Raw genomic sequence first — 23,792 nt, forward strand, 5'->3', positions numbered from 1 at the left:
TGTCTCTCCTGGATCTATTTTCCAGGTCTGTTGTTTTTCCAATGAGATATTTCACATTATCTTCCATTTTTCCATTCTTCTCTCTTTGTTCTGTGATTTCTTGGTTTTGCATAAAGTCATTAGCCTCCATCTGTGCCATTCTAATTTTGAAAGAACTATTTTCTTCAGTGAGCTTTTGAATCTCCTTTTCCATTTGGCTAATTCTGCTTTTGAAAGCATTCTTCTCCTCATTGGCTTTTTGAAACTCTTTTGCCAATTGAGTTAGGCTAGTTTTCAATGTGTTAATTTCTTCAACATTTTTTTGGGTCTCCCTTAGCAGGGAGCTGATCTGCTGTTCATGCTTTGACTTCATGTCTCTCATTTCTCTTCCCAGCTTTTCCTCCACCTCTCTAACTTGATTTTCAAAATTCTTTTTGAGCTCTTCCATGGCCTGAGCCCATTGGGTGGGCTGGGACACAGAAGCCTTGATTTCTGTGTCTTTGCCTGATGGTAAGCATTGTTCTTCCTCATCAGAAAGGAAGGGAGGAAATGCCTGTTCGCCAAGAAAGTAACCTTCTATAGTCTTATTTCTTTTCCCTTTTCTGGGCATTTTCCCAGCCAGTGACTTGACCTCTGAATATTTTCCTCACACCCACCTCACCTCCTGATCCTCCCAGCCCGTGTTTGTGGTCTGAGATTCAAATGCTGCTTCCAGCCTCAGGGCTTTTGGCGGGGGCAGGGCTGCTATTCAGTATGAGATTATGTTCTGGTGCTGAGGTCGGGGCAGGGCCACCTCTCAGGCTCAGTTCCCTCAGGGGGTTTATGCACAGACCTTCCGCAATGGATTCAGGCTCCCGCCTGCTTGGGGAGCCCCTGTCTGCAGCCGCCTCTCAGCTTCTACCTCCCGGGGGGGGGCCTGAATTATGGGGGCACCCCACTCCCCTCTCGACCCGCCAAAGAGACTCTCTCACCCACCCCTGTCACCTGTGGGTGGAGGGACTTGTGCGGCCGCTGGAGATCCCGTCCCTGAAGCCTGCTCGGATCTGTTTCTCTCGGTGCCGCAGCCGTGGCCACAGCAGGTCTGGGCTGGGCTTTGTGTCTGCAGCGCGACGGACCTTTTGCGAGAGGTTTGGAGATCCCTCTGTGGGTGGAGGGACCCGCGTGGCCGCTGGAGATCCTGTCTGTGAAGCCTGCTCGGATCTTTTCCTCTCGGTGGCGCGGCCGCGGCAGGGCTGCACTCAGCTCCCAGTCCCGGAGCCCAGTCCGCAGCGCGAAGGACCCCCCCGCAAGAGGTTTGCAGGTCTCTCTGGAACAGAAATCTCCCTCGCTCCAATGTTCCGTGGCCTCTGGGTGCGGAATTCGCCGTGAGTTACTTCCCTGTAGCCATTCTATGGGTTGTGGGTTCAGAGCTATGTGTATATGCGTCTTTCTACTCCGCCATCTTGGCTCCGCCCCCGAGAATTTTTACTACATATAATCGGGAAGTAAGAATTACAAGGATAGGGGTATGGTAATTTATCTTGCCCTGCAAGAAAAGAAGGCAGATGGGGATAGGACAGGGGTGGGGTGTGATGGAGGGGAGGGTACACTGAGGGAAGGAGCAACCAGAACTCAAGGTGTTAGGAAGTGGGGGGGAGGGGGTGATGGGAAGAAAAATTGGTCATGTTACAAAGTGAGGTAAAAGCAATTAGTATTAAAACAATAGACTGAATTAATTACTGAGAATAAATCAATGACATCTTTAGTTTGGAGAAAAGAATTTCAGTCTAACTTTCCAAGAGGAAGGTAACTTCTGATAAAATTTGGCATTGATAGAAAAGTCAAGGATTTAATGGTAAATTTGATTTTATGATTGCCATTTAATCAAGAACTAGAATATGTATAGAAAGACATGTATGCCACTTAAGACTTGCCTAAAAGATGTTCCTTAGCAAAGTGAAACTATAATCATATTTTAAACCTGGCTATAGGAACTTGCCATTTTTAGATGATGTGGGACTACTAAGTGACTGTTCTTGTGAGTCTAACTCAAGGTATGGGAAGCAAGAAAAGTGATCTGAGCCTCCATTACATGATGCCAGTATGCTCATGAGATGCTGGTATGAACTGCATAGGTGATCTCAAGGGAAGAGTGGGAGAGCAGCTGTTCAGCATGGGCTGAGGTGGGATTCTCTAGACTCAATTTCCCCAATGACACCTGGCAGACTTTAAGCCTGACTGAATACAAGTGGACAATCTACTCGTTCCTGGAATAGACATGAAGTTGGGGAGATATTGTTTCCCTGCAATGTCCCTACTCTTGGTGGCAATTCCCTGTAATCAAAAGGTTTGTAAGCTTAATACTAGACCTATTCAATTATAGATTATGGGTAGAGGAACATCCAAGACTGCCTAAAATTAAGCTAATAGGCGTAGGACTTTAGACCAACAACATTAAGTTAGGGTCTTTTTATTCTTAAAAATACTGAGGAGACAATTAGATCAAGAGATTGTGACGTTAGCAATATAAATATTATCTGTGTTTCAGTTGGTTTATGTTTAAAAAAAAAAATTCTTTTGTGGTCCATATTGTAAATGCTTTAAAAAAGATGTATCACCTGACCAAAAGTTTGAATTGCTTTATCTGTTATAAACCGTGTTAAAAAGAAAAAAAAAAAAAGGAAAATTAATTTATTCAATAAATTTAAATAAAAGTTTTAAATAGCTTAAATAATAGTTTGAACATTATCAGTGATTTGAAGCATTTTTAATATGGCTATTAAGAGCTTAAATTTCTTCCTTTGAAGACTTTTCATATGTCTCAATTTTTTACATTTGGTTCAGTACCTTATAAGTCCTGCAAATGAGATCTTTATTAGAGTCATTTACTGCAAAGATTTTCCCATTATCTCTTTCACTTCTAATTTTAGTTGCATCAGTTTTGTTTGCACACACACACACACACACACACACACACACACACACACACACACACCCTTTACTTTCATGGAATCAAAATTTTCCATTTTATCTTCTCTTCTTTGGTCATGAACTCTCTCTTGTCCTATCCATAGATATGAAAGATTTTTATCCCTTGCTTCCCTAATTTAAGTTGTGACCTTTTCATACAAATCCCATGTTTATTTGGAACTTATCCTGGTATATGTTACAAGATGCCGACCTAAACTTTATATGTGGTAGATTGTTATCAAGTATTTTAAGCACAATTTTGTGGGGTCTTTGCATTGTAAGTCCTTACTCCAGTAGCTAGTCTTGGAATTTACTCAAGTTGGTCTACTAGGGTCATTTTCTTTAGCCTGTTATGTACTTAGTACTTAAGTTGTTCTACTGATTTACCTGTCTCTTAATCCATACTTTGATTTTTAGACTGCTTGAGATCTGGTACTGTGAGGCTCCCTTCTTTCTCATTTTTAAAATTATTTCTCTTGAGAATCTTGACATTTTATTCCTAAAAATGATTTTTTTATTATTTTTCCTAGGTTTCTAAACTAATCTTTTGGTATTTTAATTAACATGAAAATGAAATAATTAGGAAGTGTTATCATTTTACTCTTTGGTTTGGCTTACCCATGAGCAATTAATATTTCTCAATATTTTTTGTCGTTACTTCTGTAAGTAGTATTTTGTACTTATATTCATACAATTTCTGTGTCTGTCTTGGGATTCCCAAATATTTTATTCATTATGTGGTTATTAATGGACTATTTTTCTATCTTTTCCTACCAGGCTTTATTGGTAATATATAGAAATGCTGATTACCTATGAGAATTTATTTTATATCCCATTACTTTGATGAAGTTATTGTTTCATTTAATTTTAGGGGAATTTCTTTAATTCTCTAAATATATCAATATATATTAAATATACAAAATTTTTGTTTTGTTTCCTATTTTCTCATGAGTATTTTCTCAACTTCTTTTTCTTATCAATTAATATATATTTATTAGGCATCTTCTGTGTACTAGGTTCTGTGCTAAGTGCTGGGGATACACTAACACATGTATACACACACAGACACACACACAGCCCACTGTGTTCAGGGAACTTACAATCAAAAGAAGGAAGACAATAAACAAAAGGAAGTTGAAAATCCCAGGGTAGGTACCCTATGTGGGGGCATGGTGTAGAAGTTAGTCAAAAAAGTCCCAAAATACTTCAGTTAAGTGAAAAATGGAGATACGTCTGAGCTTTTCTTTAAATGGAGGTTTGGAGTTCATCTCTCCAAGGCTGAGTGTAGTTATAACTTGGAGAAGCAACACTGATGAGATCTTTCAGGATGAAGTCATTTCAATGAGGTGCCTCATGGTGGAGAAGTCAGTCAGAGAAATCTCAAAGTAGCTAGATGAGAAATGAAAATGGAAGCAATTCAGTTTCCTGGCATGGCACTGGTAGACTGTCCATGTTTCACAGGCATGCAACAATGAGGTCAGAACAACAGCTCTGTAGACCTTCAGTTTGGTAGTCAGTCTAATACCTATTCTCTCCCAAACTTTTCTTTAGAAGTGATGTGTTTTGATTCATGAGTAAATTGGATTTAAGTAAGGCAGAGATGCATGAAGTCATCACTCTCACTCTCTCCTCTAGGGTCATTGCAGTCCAGTAGCAGGACACAGTGAAGATGGCTGGTGATGGCTCAGGATACAGTGGATGATCTTGGCATCTTTGCTGTGTAATCAAGTTGTAAATGCTCCACACCGCCTGCTTCAGTTGCCTTCATGGCCATTGAAGCAAATTATTCTCATCCACCCATTCCACCAGGGTAAGTCTACACATGCTTGGAGCAGACACCCCCCTAACTCACCAATAGGTTTGAGACATCTTGGTTACCCTCACATGGTTTGTCCTGTCTGTCAAAATGGTTTACCAGGGTATGGCCACTGCGCATGCTGCAGCTTCTTGGAGTGAGAGTTGGGTGGAACAGGTAGACACCAAAGGTGGAAAGAGTCCTGAAAAGGGCTCATCAGCCATCACATCAAAGGTACTGGTCCTCCCTGAACACACCCCATACCTAGGGGAATGGGAATACAAGGACCCTACCTTCAAGGAACTTATATTTTAATGCAAGATTATGTGTATATAAATATGTATACACACACACACATATATATACACACAATTTCTGTAAATCATGTGTTTTATATATTATATACATGTGTTTATGCATTATATATAAGCACATGTTTATATATATATTAAGTACAAATAAATATAAAGTAGTTAAATATAAGGTAAGTTGGGATAGCAGGCATTAGCAATGAGAGGAAATCAGTAAAGCCATTATACAGAAGGTATAACGAGCTACATCATTAAGCAAGGCAGGGAGTTTATAAGGCAGTGGTAAGGAGGTAAGCATTTCAGATACAGGAGCTCACCATTGCAAAGATGAGAGACGGATTGTCATCATGTGTGAAACAAAGAAAAGATCAGCTTGCCTAGCTTTCATACAGAGGAAGTAAGAGTACTACACGAGGAAACTGGAAGCTAAACAAATAAGTTTATATTTTATCCTAGAGGTAACTCAGGGGGCACTGGAGTCGATTAAGTAAGAAAGTGACTAGTTGGTTCAATGTTTAGAGAAAATAATTTTTGCAGTACCATGTGTATCAGTGAGTACACAGCATACACAGGGGAGGCTGCTATCACAGTTTCTTTGATCTGCTTTTCTGAAAGGAAAGGCAACTTTTGAGGGGTTAAGAATCTCCTTTAATCAAGCACATGTATGTGTGTGTGTGTGTGTGTGTGTATGAATATATATATATATACATGTATATGTATATATATACACATATATATGTACATATATGTATATGTATATATGCAATTCACTTGGTTCAGGAAATCAACAGATAGCACTTCCAAACTGTCTGACATAAGCAATACATATATTACAAATCAACAGACAGGTCAAACTGTCTGACCATAGTTGCCAGAGAGGGAAGCACCCACATCTGGGTTTTCAAAGCAGGGGGCTCCTTAGTGGCTTCCTAGAGTCTCCTCTGGCACACAAAGCTTCTTGCAAAAACTAAACCCCAAAGTAAAACTTCACCTTCAGAGTATTTATACCTTTTATAGATTAATTAGTTATTAGGCCAAACTCAACACAGGCAGCAAATAATTGCTCCATACTTTGTTGCATCTCAGCCTCAGAGGCTGCATTGAGTGCACAATCATCTGCAAACAGAAAATCATGCACCAATACTCCCTCCACTTTGGTCTTGGCTTATAGCCTTTTCAAATTGAAGAACTTACCATCAGTATGGTAGCTGACCTTAATGCCATGTTCATTCTCATTGAAGGCATTTGTCAACATGGCTGAAAATATCATGCTAAAAAGCATGGGAGCAAGCACACTGCTACACTCCATTGGTGACTGGGAAGGCAAGAGAACTTTATCCATTATCCAGAACCCTGGTAAACAGGTCATCATGAAACTAATGTGCAATATTGATGAACTTCTCTGGGCAACCAAATTTTGAAAAAATTTTCCATAAGCTCTCATGACTAACAGTGTCAAAGGACTTGATCAGATCCACAAATTGTGTACAGACCTCTGTTCTGCTCCTGACATTTCTCCTGGAGTGGTTGGGCGGCAAACACCATATTGACTGTTCTTTGGCCCTTTCTGTAGCCACACTGGCTCTCAGGTATATGCCCATCTTCCAGGTGAAGGATCAGCCTATTAAGGAGGACTCTAGCAAGAATTTTGATCTCTAAGATAGAGATCCCCCTGTGATTGTCACAGGACAATCTATACCCTTTACCCTTATAGAGATGGACAATGGAAGCATCCTTGAACTCCTAGGGGATAACCTCCTCTTGTCATATAACCTGGAAAATTTCAGCCAGCTTTTATATGAGCAATGGTTCCCCTACCTTGCAGATCTCAGCTGGAATAGAATCAGCACCAGGTGCTTTGCCATAGGAAAGGAGTCTAATGGTCCTCAAAACCTCTTCTTCAGTTGGAAGTTCAGCTAAGGAGGGATTCACTTCAACCTGAGGCAAACGGTCAATGGCCTCAGCACTGATTGATGATGGTCTGTTGAGAACACTATGGAAGTGTTCAGCCCATCTCTTAGGATCATGTCCTTATCACTAACCAATGTGAGATGCAACAAAGTATGGATCTCTGCTGCCTGTGCTAATTTTGGCCTTATAATTAACACCAAGAAAACAAATGTGTTCCATCACTCACCACCACACCATCCATACGCGGAACCATCGGTTACAACAAATGGAGAAGTTTTGAATGCTGTGGATAAGTTCACTTACCTTGGTAGTGTACTTTCCAGGGATGTACAACTGACAATGAGGTTGACATATGCATTGTCAGAGCTAGCTCAGCGTTCGGGAGACTCTGAAGAAAGATTTGGGAGAAACGAGGTATTAAACTGACTACCAAACTGAAGACCTATAGAGCCATTGTACTGACTTCATTGTTATATGTTTGTGAAACATGTACAGTCTACCAGTGCCATGCCAGGAAACTGAATCGCTTCCACTTGAACTGTCTGATTCTGAGGATTACCTCCTTATTTGAGCTGAACTGCCAAGTTTGAATACTATTCTTCAGAGAGCTCAACTCCGATGGGCTGGCCACATTGTTCAAATGCAATATGTATGCTTTCCAAAAAGACCATTTTATGGAGAACTTGCATGGGGCTGGCAATCACACGGTGGCCAGAAGAAATGATACAAGGACATTCTCAAGGTCTCTCTCATGAACTTTGAATTTGACTGTGCAATATGGGAGACACTGGCACAGGACCACTCAGCATGGCATGTCCACATAAGAAAGAGTGCTGTACTCTTTGAGCCAAGCAGAATTGAAACAGCACAAAGTAAACGCAGGATGTGCAAACTGGGGACATCCACCCCAAATATTGAAACAGATTATCTGTGCCCAACCTATGGTAGAGCATTCCAAGCTCATATTGGTTTGATCAGCCACAGCTGGACACACTGAAATTTCACTTTACAATGGTGATGTCATTTTGATCCTTTTCAAAGACGAAGGACAACAACCAACCAACCAACCAACTTTTTATAGAGCAAGAGGATATCCCAACTCTTGAGAACCAGTGCCTCATTAACCAAAGGTTAATGAGCTTTCCTACAATTCTTTCATAATCAAATACCCCCTGATGGAAAGGCCTGTTAATGGGTGGAGAAAATCTTTAATCACATTAACAATACAAATACATACAGTGTTTCTAATTAAAGAAACTCTTGTTTCTGTACTTTACTTCAAGTAAAGACTGTTGATAAAGGTAAGATTCAATCAGAGGCACTTGATTATGCTAAAAGAAAAATAGCTAAAGATCTACTTTGCTTGTCCTTACACCACGGCAAATGGATTAATAAAAGGAGATAGCTGAGACTGGGAAGGCAATTTTGAGGTAAATGCAATAATCCAGGTAAGAGGTCATGAAGGCCAAATTGAAGGGAATATGAGTAGAGAGAATGGTTCAGATGTATTGATATGGAAGTAGAAATGGCAGGATTTGGCAACTCACTAGATATGTGGGCTTAAGATAGAATGAAAAACTCAGAATAAGACCTTGGTTATGAACCTGAGAACCTGCAATAATGTTGACTATTTCAATAGAAATAAGGACATTTAGAAAGGGGGTGGGGTGGGGAATCTATTTGGAGCATATTGAATTAGGGATGATTTCAGGACATCCATTTTAAAATATCCAATAGGTGATTGGTGACATGGGACTAAAGTTCAAATGAGAGACCTTGGACAGGGATGTATGGGGGGGAGGCATAGATATATAGATGAGGCAGTCATCTGCATGTAGATTACAATTAAGATCATGGGAACTGATGAGGGACCAGAAGAGAGTATTGATCTTCATCTCTGAATAGAACATGCATACCAATGAAATCAGATATTTTTAGTAGATATTCAAATACCTGTAGGATAGGAAATGGAATACTTTAGTCATTTTAAAAAATCTTGGAGGTCATTTGGTTAAGTGACAGCAGAGTACAGTAAGAAAAAGAATAGCTTGAAAGCTAGAGGAATTAGTTTCAAATTACTATCTGTGTGACTGTGGCAAGACATTTAAGGTCTGTGGGCTTCAGCTTCCTCTTCTGTGAAATGAGGAGGTTAAAATGGATAGCAGCTAGATGGTATAGTATACAGAGCATGAGGCCTGGAGTCAGCAAGACTTAAATTCAAACCTGACCTCAGATATTTACTAGCTGGATGACCCTGGGCAAATCACTTAAGCACTCTGTTTGCCTCAGTTTCCCCAATTGTAAAATTAGAATAACAATAGCACCTACATTGTAAGGTTGTAAGGACAAAATAAGATATTTGTAAAGTGCTTAACATAGTGCTTGGCACATAGAAGGTACTATATAGCTACTTCTTCCCTCCCTCCCCAGATTCACTGAGGTCTATGATCTTCAGCATCATATCATCACGCCATGATATTGCTCAGGCATACTCATATCTGGGAGAACATAGTAGAAAATGATCACTTCCCTATTTTTGCTCAGAATTGTATAGTATATAGCAGTTAGTATGGTTACACATGCAAGTAGGCTTTTTAAAATGATGAACATATTCCCATTGAAGAACTAATGTAATGACTCAGGCAAACTAAGACAAATTCATACTTCGAGTCTCATCTGTACTGTATACTTAAAAAACTTATATAATAAATTAGGTCTGCATATAGAACAAATGAGAACATGGGAAATGCAAGCAGAAAAAAAAGGTGACTTGCATAGTCTACAGCTCAAAGTTACAGGCCACCAGCATGGGTTTCCAATTGCAGTCGACAATGGCATGAATCAGTGCCTCCAGATAATGAATCACCTGAACTGTGTAATTGTTAGGAAGGTATTATTATAATGAGGCCTCCTAAGTTTGTGAATTTCACTTTGGATAAGAAAAGAGAAGCCCAGAGAAAAGAGTTAGAGAGCTTCCAAATTATACATTTTTCATAGAATAAGAAATCCTCATGGATCTACTTGGTTGGTATTTGGGAAGTGGGTGAATCTGCCAGGTCAGATTTCTGTCTTTGATTATTTGGACACAATTCTCACTGAAACCTTAAAGTAAAAATATCCCATCCATGTAGCCTCTTTAAGTCAAGATTCTCAAGATATAAATACACTAATCTAACTCACAATATCGATGTAATAGAAGAATATACGTCACTACTATAGTATAGTAGAATGTACTGTGTTATTATATTACTGTATATGAAGACTATACTGTATTACTACTATAGATTTGCTTACCATAAAAGCCTCCTGATCTTTCAGATCTCATATATATATCTATATCTATATCTATGTCTATCTATCTATCTATCTAATCTATCTATCTATCTATCTATCTATCTATCTATCTTTCTATCTATCTATCTATCTATCTATCTATCTATATATATATATATATATATATATATATATATATATCTTCTCAGTAGCAACTAACACTATCATTTTCTTCTGATTCACTTCACTTCTGGCTTCCAACACCACCCACCAAGACCCTTCCAAGACCAGTAGGCTTTGCTCCTACTTCTCTGACCACGTCTGGGTTTCCTTTTCCTTCCTGTTTACTTACAATAAGTATTTCTTACTATAAAGTACTTTTCCAGACTGTCATCTCTTCCTTGGCAATCTCATTTATTTCATGGCTTCCATCCTTATCTCTGCACAAATTACTCCCAAATATATCTGACACCTTTCACAAGGTCCAATCTCAGCTTCTTATGAGACATTGTTACTTGGACATACAACAGGAACCGCTAGGTTCTATAGCTAGGTGGAATCATAGTGCATAGAGTGCCAGGCCTGAAATCACAACTCATTTTCATGGGTTCAAACCCAGGCTCAGACGCTTACTAGCCATGTGACCCAGAGCAAATGAATTAACCCTATTTGCCTCAGTTTCTTCATCTGTTAAGTGAGTTGAAGAAGGAAATGGCAAACTACTACAGTGCCTTTGCCAGAAAAAGCCCAAATGGGGTGACAAAGTCATACATGACTGGAAAATGACTTACCAAAACAAGTAGCACTATAAATTCAGTGTCTCCAGAAACAAATTTATCATCCTTGTCTCCACACAGTGGATAGAACATTGAACCTGGAATTAAAAAAGACCTGCTGTGACTTCAGATACTTCCTAGTTATATTTCTTGTTGTTCAGTCATGTCTGAGTCTTAGTGAGCCCATTTGGGGTATTTTTTGGCAAAGATACTGAAATGGTTTTCCATTTCCTTCTCCAGTTCATTTTACAGATGAGGAACTGAGGGAAAAAGGGTTAAGTGACTTGCCCAGGGTCACGTAGCTAGTAAGTGTCTGAGGCTGGATTTGAACTCTCATAAAGCTGAGTCTTCTTAATTCAAAGCCTGATGCTCTATCCACTGTGCCACCTAACTGCCCTTACTAACTGTATGATACTAGTCATATAGGTCACTGTGACTCTTTTTACCTCAGTTTCCTCATCTGTAAAATAGAAATATTAACAGCACCCACCTGCCCCAATATTTGAGAGGAAAAAAATCAGATATTTGTATAGCACTTTGCAAACCTTAAAGCATAATGTAAATGCTAGCTATTATTATCTTTATTACCTTGAGTTTACAGTTTCTATCAGAACTTCTCCATTTCCTCTGTTTTGTGTTCTAAACCTTGATGCTTGACTTTCCTCTCACTCTCCTCTCATATCCAATCAAATACTAACAACTCTATATTCTTTCTCTCCCAGATCTCTTGCATTTGTCCCCTTCTCACTATTCTCACTGCCCTTATCATACTAACAGTCACTCCTGACCACAAACCTGGATATTTACAATCACCTTCTAATAAATGTTCAAACTTCTATTTCTTCACACCATTGTCAAATCTTCCTTATATACAAATTGGGTTATGTCATTCTTCTGCTTGACATTCAGGTGTTGCCAATTCCTAAAGCCATCATGCTAAGTTTAGGAGAGCTACCATGGTGTAGGAGAAAGAACATTGAACCTAAAATGTGCTCAACTCTTAATACCTCAATGACCTTGATTCAGAAAAATCAGTTTACCTTACTGGATCTCAGATTACTTCTTTGTAAAATGTGAAGGGTTAGGTTATATGACCATTAAGGTCTCTTCTAGCTCCAATGATCCAATGATAATTCCTTAGATTCATAAAATATATCAAGGTTTGCAAAGCACTTTCCTCACAACGATCCTAGATAGTAGGTTTTTAAGCACTATTATTCCTTTTTTATTCAAGAAGAGGAGGTTGGAAGAGATTATAAGTTGCATAAGGGTAACTGTTAGCAAGTATTCAAACCTAGGATTCAACCAAGGTTCAGTGTTCCTTTTGCTAGATCTGACTATCTCAAACCCTACAATGGCTTCCTATAACCTAAGGAGCAATATTCCAATCCCTTAGTTGCATTTAAGATGCTCTACCTTCTTTCCAACTTACCTCATTACTACTATCCTCCCTCCACATATCGTAGTCTGGTCAAACTGTATTATGCCTTCCATATATACTGATCACTTTTGATCTTCAGACCTTTGCTGATACTTATTCCTATGTCCAGAAGCACCTCTTGTCTACTTGATCTAATTTCTACATGTTCTTGAAAACCCAATTTATACATAATCTCCATAAAGCTCACCCTGATTTGCCTAGTTGGCAATAACTACCCTCCCTGATCCAATAATTTGCTTAACCCTCTCTCATGCATTTGTCATGTATTATTTTATATTACAATCATGTGTCCTATCCCTCTACTGGACTATAAGCTCCATATGGGCTGAGACCAGGTCCATTCTAAATTTTAGATATTCCCCAGCACCTAGAACAGAACACCTAGCTCTCAATAGATATTTGTTGAAATATTTTTTTAAATAACAAGCAACAACTTGGAAGCATTAGCACTCACCCTCAAGCCCTTACTGACTCATTTAAGAACAACTATAGGAAGCAGAATAGAGAGAGAGGAATGAGGCAGGACTGAGGGGAGGAGAGAGATAGAGATTTTGAAATCAGTTAAAAGAAGTTCCCTTCTAACAACTGGAGACAAAAGTTTTTCAGCAAGTTTCTCTAATGAAAGTCTCATTTCCAAGATATATAAAGATCTGATTAAAATTTATATCAGAGCTCTTCCCCAGTTGATAAAATGGTCAAAGGATATGGAAACACAGTTTTAAGAGGAAGATATCCAACCTATCAATAACAGTATGAAAAGATACTCTGAAGCACCAATGGAGAACAACTCTAAGGTTCTACCTATCACCCACTAGATTAGCAAAACTGACCCTCAAAAAGAAAATGACAAATATTTAAAGAACAGCAGGAAAAGAGACCCCTCAATGTGAGACTGAACTTGTCTAGTCATTCTGGAAAGCACTTTGGAACTATATCCCAAAAGTTGATAAACTTTGCATACTCTGTGACCCAGTGATAATACTACCAGGCCAATATCCCAAAGAAAATTTAAAAAGAGGCAAAGGATGCATTTGGAAAAACATATGTATATTTTTGTGGTGGCAAAGAACTAGAAACTAAGGGAATGACCATCAATTGGGCATCAAATTATGGCATATTGATAAAATAGAATATTATTATATTGTATGAAATGAGTAAAAGAAAGGACAGAAGTAAACATTTACTAAATGTCTACTATGTACCAAGCACTGTTGTGTGAGGATCACTTAAGCCTCACAACAACCCTCGGAGATAGGTGCTATAATTATGCCAATTTTACAGTTGAGGAAACTGAGACAGACAGAAACTATGTCACCTGAGCAAGGTTACACAGCTAGTAATAAGGTTTGGACTCAGGTTTTCCTAGGCTTTAGGCCCAGGATTTTATTCATGCCTCACTTAGAAATTTAGAAAGATTTGTATGAACTGATACAAAATAGACTAGAACCAGGAGAACAATTTATTTAATGACAACATTACAAAGCCAAATAACTTTCAAAGACTTAAGTACTGTCAACAATACAATATTCAATCACGATTCCAGAGCATCCACAGTGAAATATGCTACTCATCTCCTGACAGAGAGGAGATGGAATTAGCCAAATAAGACATTTTTTGGACATGGTCAAATTTATTACAAGGACTTTGTTTCTTGTCTTTTTGTTTTTGTTTTTTTTCCTCAAATAAAAGTTGGAAGGGAGAAAAATGGAAAAGGTTCCTTTCAGCTCTGGATGTATGTCTACATATTTTGTAGAAGATGAGAATAAATTTTGTTAACAAATACAGATATTCCTATGCATAAAAAGGAACATAAAAAGACATTAAGAATTCGTAACATGTAAGAAAACATCTACAATAAAATGAAATACACCCCTTTGGTAAATGATCATATATGTGCCTATTAACTTCTGATCTTTACTTTTTTCTCAGTTTTTTTTTAAAATTAATTTGCCTCTTCCACTACCACTTCTACCATTGGGCAAATACTTCTTTAATGAAAAATAAAATCCTCAGTACATAGTAGCCTGACAAAACAACTTTCCATATTGATCATGTCTGAAAGTGTACATCTCCTGAATTTTAATTTCAGAATTTAATTAATTAAAATTTTATATCAGAAGGTGAACTGGTGTTTATCATCATTCTTTTGTATTTGTAATCCATAATTATGTTGATCAGATTTGTAAATATTTTCAAAGCTGATTCTAATGTCATTATTGTATAAATTCTTCTACTTCTGTTCACTTTACTCTCCATCCATTCATAAAGGTCCACGAAATTGGTCTATATTCACAAAACTGTCACTGTCATAATTTCTCATAGCATAAGTACATTCTATTACATTTATATGCCACAATTTGTGGTTCTTCCCACATTTCCCACAAGCCATTTCTCAATAATGGATTCCTTTAGCATCCAATTTTTGCTACCAAAAAAAGAAGCACTGTATGTATTTTTGTAAATGTGTCCTTTTCCTCTTTATTTAATTTCTTTAAGAGTATAGTAATGGCAGTAGTACAGTTGGGTCAAAGGGTATGCAGAGTTTAGTAATTGTGGGGCCATAATTCTGCATTGCTTTCCAGAGTGACTGGACCAATTCTCTCCTCCACCAACAATACCAACCAACCTATTTTCCCATAACCAATTTAACCTTCAAAATTTTGTCATTTTTGCCAATCTGATATGTATGAGGTGCATCCCCAAAGTAGCTTTAATTTGCATTTCTCTAATTATTATCAATTTAGAACGTTTTTTTGCAAAAGTCTCTTTTCCAACTCTATATTTTATAATTCTATAACTTGCATTGAAGAAAATATAGCAAAAATATTGACAAAAAAATGGTCAAGTTAAATCTTTGTTATTGTTGAGTTGTTTTCAGTTATATCTGACTCTTTGTGACCCCATTTGGGGTTTTCTTGGCAAAGATACTGGAGTGGTTTTCCATTTCTTTCTTCAGCTCATTTTAAAGATGAAGAAACCGAGGCAAAGCAGGGCTAAGTCGCTTGCTTGCCCAGAGTCACAGAGCTAATAAGTGCTGAAGGTCAGATTTGACTTCAGGAAGATGTGCCACTTAGTTGCTCTTAAACTACATCTTACTTCATAATAAAGCAAACCAAAAAGAAAGAAGGAGGTGATGCTTTTTATACTTGGTACAGAGAATGTTCTCTCTTAAGGAAGATAAGTATTTTGAATAAGCCAGTTGAAGGCAGATGATATTATAGGTGTAAGAATTTTAGAATTTTTGTTTTCAGTCATCCATACTTTGATTAAATATAGTTATTACTGTCTCTGTCACTCACACATTTCCTTAATAGTTATTTTTCTTTTATACCTTAGGAGTTCAAAAGTATGAACAAAAGCTCAACAAATATTCTTATAATGTATTTTAACCTGGCCCAGAGATTTTTTTCCCTTAGCTATTACTGATCTAAAACTGGTTGCTTTCCACTATTGGAAGTCACCATCATCCAGTGGTCAATTCCATAAACTCATTTGGGAGACTTTTTTTTTCCAAAAAGCAACACTTTTCACGTGTCCTGTACTCAATTCTACTGCAACAATAGGCATACTAATTAAAATGTCCTTATCTTAGCAATCAGATCACAGAAGGCGTTAGGTGAGCAGATACACAATGTCTAAGTTTGTGCATGAAAGAACAGGTGAGGAAAAGCACTGCTCTCAATAAGAAGAGATGGAGAAACAGATGATAAGAAAAAAAGAGGGTGGGCAAGGATATTAAATGAAGAACAAAATAATGAGAAGGAAAATGGCAATGAATAAACAGGAAGAAGAGTGAATAGAAGTAAGAGAGAGGTTATTAGAGCATTTGGGTTGTAGGGGTAAATGGTTCTATACTTCTCTATCAAGGAGTCACCCATAAGAGTCTCTGGGTTCACATGGGCCCAGATTTGATCTGGTAGGGTCTAAATCCACTGAAAGGTAAGCTGCAACTTAAGCTTACAGCAAAACCCCATGGAAATCTTTAAAAAAAGCTGAGGCATGATTAGCACAACTAGCATCTCCCCTTATGTGAGTAACAGGATTCCCAACCACAAAAGTGCTCAGTGAAAAATCTGGGTATCAGGTAGGAGACAAAGACTTATTTCTTCCACTATGAAAACTGCTAAAAATTCAGAAGACACACAGGGATGCAAAAACAAATGCAGAACACACTCAGAAGAATCCTTTGTATTCATTAGACTCTCCAGAAAAGTAAATTGGGCCACTGAATTGATAATTCTCAATTACTTCAGACCATTTTGGTAATTCATAGAAATTATCACGATGATGTCCAGCTTTCCTGGGCAGCCAGGGCATGGTTTTCTTTGCTCATAGTCTGTAGCATGATGCTTGTAGCAGTCTTTTTCTCCTCTGAGAAGCATGATATTAAGGAAATATTTCCCCTCCAATTAGTTGATGCCCCAATTTTAAACATTGTATCCCAGACATTTAGTTTAGTTCCTGACAAATGATAAGTCCTTAATAAATGCTTATTAATTGTCTGAGCTCTGGAATTCTCAAGTAATAAGACTAAGACTGGAAACCTCCATTTTTTACAATCATTCATTGCTAACCTGTGTTCAGAAAGGAAATAAAAAAGCTTTCAAGGAAGCTGAGATCAGCCACATGGGAGTGGGGAGTAAGCATTTATATGGTTTCTGCTATGTGCCAGGCACTTGCTAAGCCATTTTTATAAATATTATTTCATTTGATCCCACTGCCATATACTTCTGGGGAAAGCTGCTATTTCCACATAGGGATTTAATGTGGGATGGGATGATGATAAGTGGATGAATCCAATATTGTTTTATGATAGAGACAGTTAGGAGGGAAGACACTAGGTAGGCAAAGGTCCTACACTTGGCATAAGAAACATGACTGGAGAGGAAGTTAAGTCAATGAAAGACAAATGAGTTTACCTTGTGGAAATTTTGAGAAATTTTATGCTCCCTTATTAGAGTTTGATGGATTTCAAAGGGGAAAAATGCATTAGAAGAATACTAAGGCAGAAGAATTCAAAAGAAATTAGAGCTTCCCTTATAGGTTATAGGAGGAGAAGGGTTCTGGGTTGAAACTGTATCTTGTTGTGGTCTCTTTGACCACCTCATCAGTAATTAGGTATAAAATTAGCCAGTGAAATGTAAAAATAAATAGGAATTGAGTGTAAAGGGGATCATAGAAACTACTTTTCCCAAACTGCCTCATAAATTAAGGCCATATACAAAGACTATATGCTAAATTTACAGAAGACAGATTGGACCCAACGATATGGTCTTTCTGTCCCAATAATGGCTCCTAGGTCTACAAGTTGCATATAAGACCCAGATAAGCACAGTGAAGCTAGAGAAACATTACATAAATTAAAGAACCCTAAACTGGCATTGATAACTTTGAGATGATATTAATATGTTAATGAGAGGATTCCAAGTTAGTAAAGATAACAGTTAAGCCATACCCCCTCACCAGAATCTTATAAGAATGGGACCCCAAAATCCTGTCCCTAGAGCATTTCTCCACCTGCCACAGGTCCATGATTTCTGAGTGCACCTAACTCCATCCCACAGTTAGGTGAGTGACTCTATGTGTCCTTCTCCTTCCTAGGCCATCCCTGTTGCCATCTACCTCTGTCTTATCTGGACCTGATTGAAATATGCCTGATGCACAATTCTCTGCTTGTTGCCAGTGAGATCTTTCCCAGCAAGTATCCAAAGAACTAGTCTTGTTTGCCCTGACCTACCTGAGAACCCCTTTATGACCTTTTCCCTAGGCATCAACCAGAGCACCTGGGCTGAGACTAATTTACTCATTCACCACCACCCATTAATGGGTGAAAAGGATACCATGAACCCACTGAGAGAAAGCTGGGGTGGACAAAGAAACCTTGTTCTGCCCCCCATTCTCCATAGAGATCTCCTCTCATGGTTTGGTCATAATAGAACAGCTGCCCTAATAACAATCCATTCCTGATACTACTAAGCCACAAATTGTCTTTGATGTAGCCCCTAGTAAATGGGTATCAGTCAAGAGTTCTCAGTATGATCAGTGCATGGTGCTATGGCACATGTCTCTCAGCAAGACAGAAGTTCTTTCTGACAAAGGTCCACATTCTGTAACCTCATTAAAGTGGGTTGGATCAGAGCTTTCCTAATCAACCTCCCATTATAACATCAGTGGACAGTCATGAAGAAAGTACAATGTCCTTTTTTCACACATCAGACCTGTCACACCTTCATGAGGCAATATTTGTAAAACAAAACAAAACAAAACAAAACATGTAGTAAAGAGACTGGCCCACAGCATATCCTATATAAATTCTTAAGAGAATATTTGATTTTGTTTTGTTTATATACACAATGTCATTGACTGAAGAAATGTGTATATTCCAAGACTAAATCATTTCACTCAGAAGAAATCTGACAAGTTAAAAACAAAAATTGTTCCTATGACAAGACACACAAAGACAACCTGATAATTGAAAATCAGTTATTCATTTTTTGTCTGTTGTATTGCTGCTATAAAGAATAAGAAATGAGGGGCAGAGCCAAGATGGTAGAGTGGAAAGACAGACCTACAGAAGCTCCCCCACATAGTCCACAAAATACACGTAAAAGTGACTCTAAACAAATTCCGTGTCTGCAGAAGCAATAGAATAACAGAGTGAAAGAGATTTCCTGCCCAAGGCAGCCTGTAAGGTCAACAGGAAAGGTCTATTGTACCAAGTGTGGAGCACGGCAGGGGCAGGACATGGAACAGGTTTCAGGGAGACACTGGCAGCAGCACTTCCCAGATTGCTCAACCCACAAACACCAGATAGCTTCAAGGGTCAGTGAGAAAACTCCTTTATCCAGGAGAAGGGAACATGGTCTGGACTGCTGGCAGCAGCCACTGCAGCAGCAGCATCCATCTTCAGAGCCCTCACCTAAAGCTCCTGGGGGAATTGAGCAGCTGATATGAATTTCATTCTTGAGCTCAGTCCTGGGGTGAGGAGGAGCACTGGTGTGGTGGAGGTGGAGGCAGTTGTGGAGAGAGAATTCTACTCCCAGATTCTAGGCAGAAAAGTTTTTGGTTGCCCCAGACTGGTGCACAGGCCAGGAGAGGAGAAAACTCCCCTCCCTTGATTGTGCCACTTTGGAGGAACTGAGAACTTACAGGTCCCCAGACTATACCCTCCTCTTGACAAAGGACTCAAAAGTCAAATGATTGGCTGGGAAAATGCCCATAAAAGGGAAAAAATAAGACTATAGAAGGTTACTTTCTTGGAGAACAGATATTTTCTTGCACCCTTGCAGATAAGGAACAATAATGCATAATGTAAAAGGAAGTCAAAGTTTCTGCATTCAAAACCTCCAAAATAAATGCAATGGTATCAGGCCATGAAAGAGCTCAAAAAGAATTTTGAAAATCAAGTAAGAGAGGTGGAGGAAAAATTGGGAAGAGAAATGAGAGCAATGCAAGAAAATCATGAAGGTGAGTCAATAGCTTGTGAAAGGACACCCAAAAAAATGCTGAAGAAAGCAATACCTTTAAAAACAGGCTAACTCAATTGGCAAAAGAGGTCCAAATAGCCAATGAGAAGAAGAATGCTTTAAAAAGCAGAAATACCCAAATGGAAAAGAAAACTCACTGAAGAAAGTATTTCTTTAAAAATCAGAACAGAGCAGATGGAAGCTAATGACTTTATGAGAAACCAACAAATTAACAAACAAAACCAAAAGAATTAAGAAATGGAAGATAATGTGAAATATCTCATTGGAAAAACAACTGACCTGGAAAATAGATCAAGGAGAGACAATTTAAAAATTGTGGGACTACCTGAAAGCCATGATCAAAAAACAGCCTAGATATCATCTTTCATGAAATTATGAAGGAAAACTACCCTGATATTCTAGAACCAGAGGGTAAAATAAATATTGAAAGAATTCACCGATTATCTCCTGAAAGATATCTGATAAAACAAACTCCTAGGAACATTGTGGCCAAATTCTAGAGTTCCCTGGTCAAGAAGAAAATACTGCAAGGAGGTAGAAAGAAATAATTTGAGTACTGTGGAAATACAATTAGGATAACACAAGATCTAGCAGCTTCTACATTAAGGGATTGAAGGGCTTGGAATATGATATTTCAAAAGTCAAAGGAACTAGAATTAAAACCAAGAATCACCTACCCAGCAAAACTGAGTATGATACTTCAGGGGAGAAAATGGTCATTCAATGAAATAGAGGACTTTCAAGCATTCTTGATGAAAAAACAAGAACTGAATAGAAAAGGTGACTTTCAAACACACGAATCAAGAGAAGTATGAGAAGATAAACAAGAAAGAGAAATCATAAGGGACCTTCTAAAGTTGAATTGTTTGCATTCCTACATGGAAAGATAATATTTGCAACTCTTGAGACTTTTCTCAGTATCTGGGTAGTTGGAGGGATTACACACACACACACACACACACACACACACACACATGTATATATACATATATACATACATATTATATATACATATATATGTATATAGACAGAGAGCACAGAGTGAGTTGAATAAGAAGGGATGATATTTTAAAAATAAAATTAAGAGGTAAGAGAGGAATATATTCGGAGGCAAAAGGAAGAAATGGAATGGGGCAAATTATCTCTCATAAAAGAGGCAAGAAAAAACTTTTTCAAGGGAGGAGAAAAAGGAGAAGGTGAGAGGGAAAAAGTGAAGCTTACTCTCATCATATTTGGCTTAAGGAGGGAATAAAATGCACACTCAATTTGGTATGAAAATCTATCTTACACTACAAGAAAGTAGGGGAGAAGAGGACAAGTGAGGTGGGGGGATAATAGAAGGAAGGACAAAGGGGAGGAGGGAGTAATTAGAAGAAAACACTTTTGGGGAGGGACAAGGTCAAAAGAGAGAACAGAATAAATGAGGGGGAGGATAGGATGGAGGGAAATATAGTCAGTCTTATGCAACATGACTATTATGGAAGTCTTTTGCAAAATGACACATATAGCCTATATTGAATTGCTTTCCTTCTCACTAGGGATGGGTGGAGAAGGAGGAAGGGAGAGAAGGTGGAACTCAAAATTTTAGGAACAAATGCTTGAGAATTGTTTTTGCATACAACCGGAAAATAAGAAATAGAGATAATGGGGCATAGAAATCTATCTTGCCCTACAAGAAAAGAGAAAAGATGAGAATAAGAGAGGGGAGGGTGATAGAAGGGAGGGTATATGAGGGAAGGGTAATCAGAATGTAAGGCATTATGGGGTGCGGGAAGGGAGAGATGGGGAGATAATTTGGAACTCAAAATTTTGTGGAAATGAATGTTGAAAACTAAAAGCAAATAAGCATTAAACAGAATAAGAAATGAAGGACACAGGTAGAATCTATAGGTTAAAGGAGAATGCATCATTCTTCAAAGCCAATTTTTCTAAACTTTGTACAATTGTACAGGGAAGTTAATCAGTGCCAAAGCTGTCATGTTTTAAGACTTAATTGATTTTACCCACTATAAAGGAAGGCATTATTCTGTTAAGTACCACTATCAAAAAAAAATGGAAATGGTAATGAAAATGGTCAATGAGGTAGTGAATGAAGGGGGAAAAGGGAAGAAGAAGCTAGGAGGATCAAAATAATAAAAATCATAATATCCATGAATAGTGAATACTCTGAAGCATTTGATATCTATTTAGAAAATTATATCCACTTAAAACACACCACCAAAAGAATGTCAAGAATACTAGATATAAAACAGCATTTTTTTTTCAAAGACAAAAGATGACAATGAGTTTAGGGCTAGGTTGAATACAAACTCATTACCATTTTTTTCTTAATAGAAATTAGAATGGTACTAGAGCAATTCATGTCAAATTAACATCATGTTAGTTGCATGATGCACATGGATGATGACAAGTTATATGACTCCACTTAAAAAGATGTTGAACACATTTTTCAAATCATGAAAATTTTCTCCAATAAGGTCTTTTTGAATCTAAAAATATTAAATTTTTAATGTAAAATGAGGAAAAATAGAAACTGAAGACTCTGAGACTGAATCAAGCAGTCAAACTGTACCAATGAACTAAAGAAATCACTGACAGATCTCTTTTCTAGTCATGACATCAAGCAAAATTTAGTAAGGAGAAAGCTGGATACTTCCTAGAATCATAAAAATCAAAGTTTAATGGGAAGAGAACGTTTAACATAACTAATACCTTCATAATTCCAGCTTCATGCAAATTTTTGGAACAGAAACTTAAATATCACTGGATTTAGAAAACATTCAAGGGGCAGAACCAAGAAGGAAAGAGGTAGCAACCCAGCGGAACTCTCCCAGAATTCTTTATAATAACTCCTCTAATCAAATGTTGGCAGCAGAGTCAACAAAAATCAGAGTGAGACATTTTTTCCAGCCTATGACAACTTAGAAATTCCACAGAAGTCTGTGACATGAGAGTGGAAGCTGGCCCCAACTAGAGCAGCAGCTACAGTGGTGGGCCTTGGAGGCTGTTATAATAGTGGAAGAAGCAGCTGTAGCAGCTGTTAGAGCTGTCAGCCCATAGACAGGAGAGGAGTTAGACAACTGGTCAGAAATACATTATAGGTGACTCTTTGCCAGCATTGGGTGCAATGAAAGTCGACTGGCAATGCAGGTGATAGTCATTTCTTTTACTGTATGTTCCTGGAATTCCAATTAAATATATGTAACAAAGTAGTAATTAAACAAAGTTAATGTTTACTATAATGAAAAAGTACCATGACAAGAATGAGAGCCTGAAGCAATCAAATGCACCCATCAACTAATGGCCAGAGTTGGCATAGCACACAACTATGAAGGAGAAGATTACATTCTAGCCAATAATTTATTCTATTTTCTAGCTGCCAAACACAATGAAAAATAAAGTCATTTACAGAGATGATACTGAAGTATCACACAGCTATAACAAGATAGTGCTGGCCAAAATATAATGAGGGGCGTGGGGTTCAGTTGTTGACAAATATACATGATCAGGACAGGAACGTAGGTTAAGTGGGTAGAAGACAATGGGTTTGCCTCTTTTTGATGTGCTCTGCCACCAATGGCTTATGGATTCCTACGAGTTCCTGTACAAGAGGCTCATATTGTCACAGTGTCCAGAAATTGAGCCCCAGCTTGCTATACACAATACATGTAAATATGTGTGGCAATTACATTGAACAGAGTGGAGTTGGCCTCAATTGTCTTTTATTCAATATTTTATTTTTTCCCAATGAGATTTAGGAACAATTTTAGCATTTTATAAAAACATACTGAGTTCCAAATTCTCTCCCTCTCTTCCCTATCCCTCCATTGAGGAAGGGATTTGATATTTGATATTGATTATACATGTGCC

The 23,792-nt window shown here is 38.0% G+C and overlaps 1 long non-coding RNA gene across 1 annotated transcript in view; it reads right to left on the reverse strand.

Moving 5' to 3' along the window:
- Positions 1-2,706: 2,706 nt before the first annotated feature.
- The window catches only part of LOC140510828 (uncharacterized), a 62,578-nt gene continuing 41,492 nt past the window's right edge, over positions 2,707-23,792 (reverse strand). Inside the window, exons 2-3 of the long non-coding RNA XR_011969378.1 lie at positions 7,249-7,333; positions 2,707-4,317 (exon numbers count right to left, since the gene is read on the reverse strand). This is a non-coding gene — a long non-coding RNA (uncharacterized lncRNA). The remainder of the gene's footprint in view (positions 4,318-7,248; positions 7,334-23,792) is intronic.

This window comes from Notamacropus eugenii, chromosome 6 (assembly GCF_028372415.1).
Source record: "Notamacropus eugenii isolate mMacEug1 chromosome 6, mMacEug1.pri_v2, whole genome shotgun sequence".
NCBI classification, from domain to species: Eukaryota; Metazoa; Chordata; class Mammalia; order Diprotodontia; family Macropodidae; genus Notamacropus; species Notamacropus eugenii.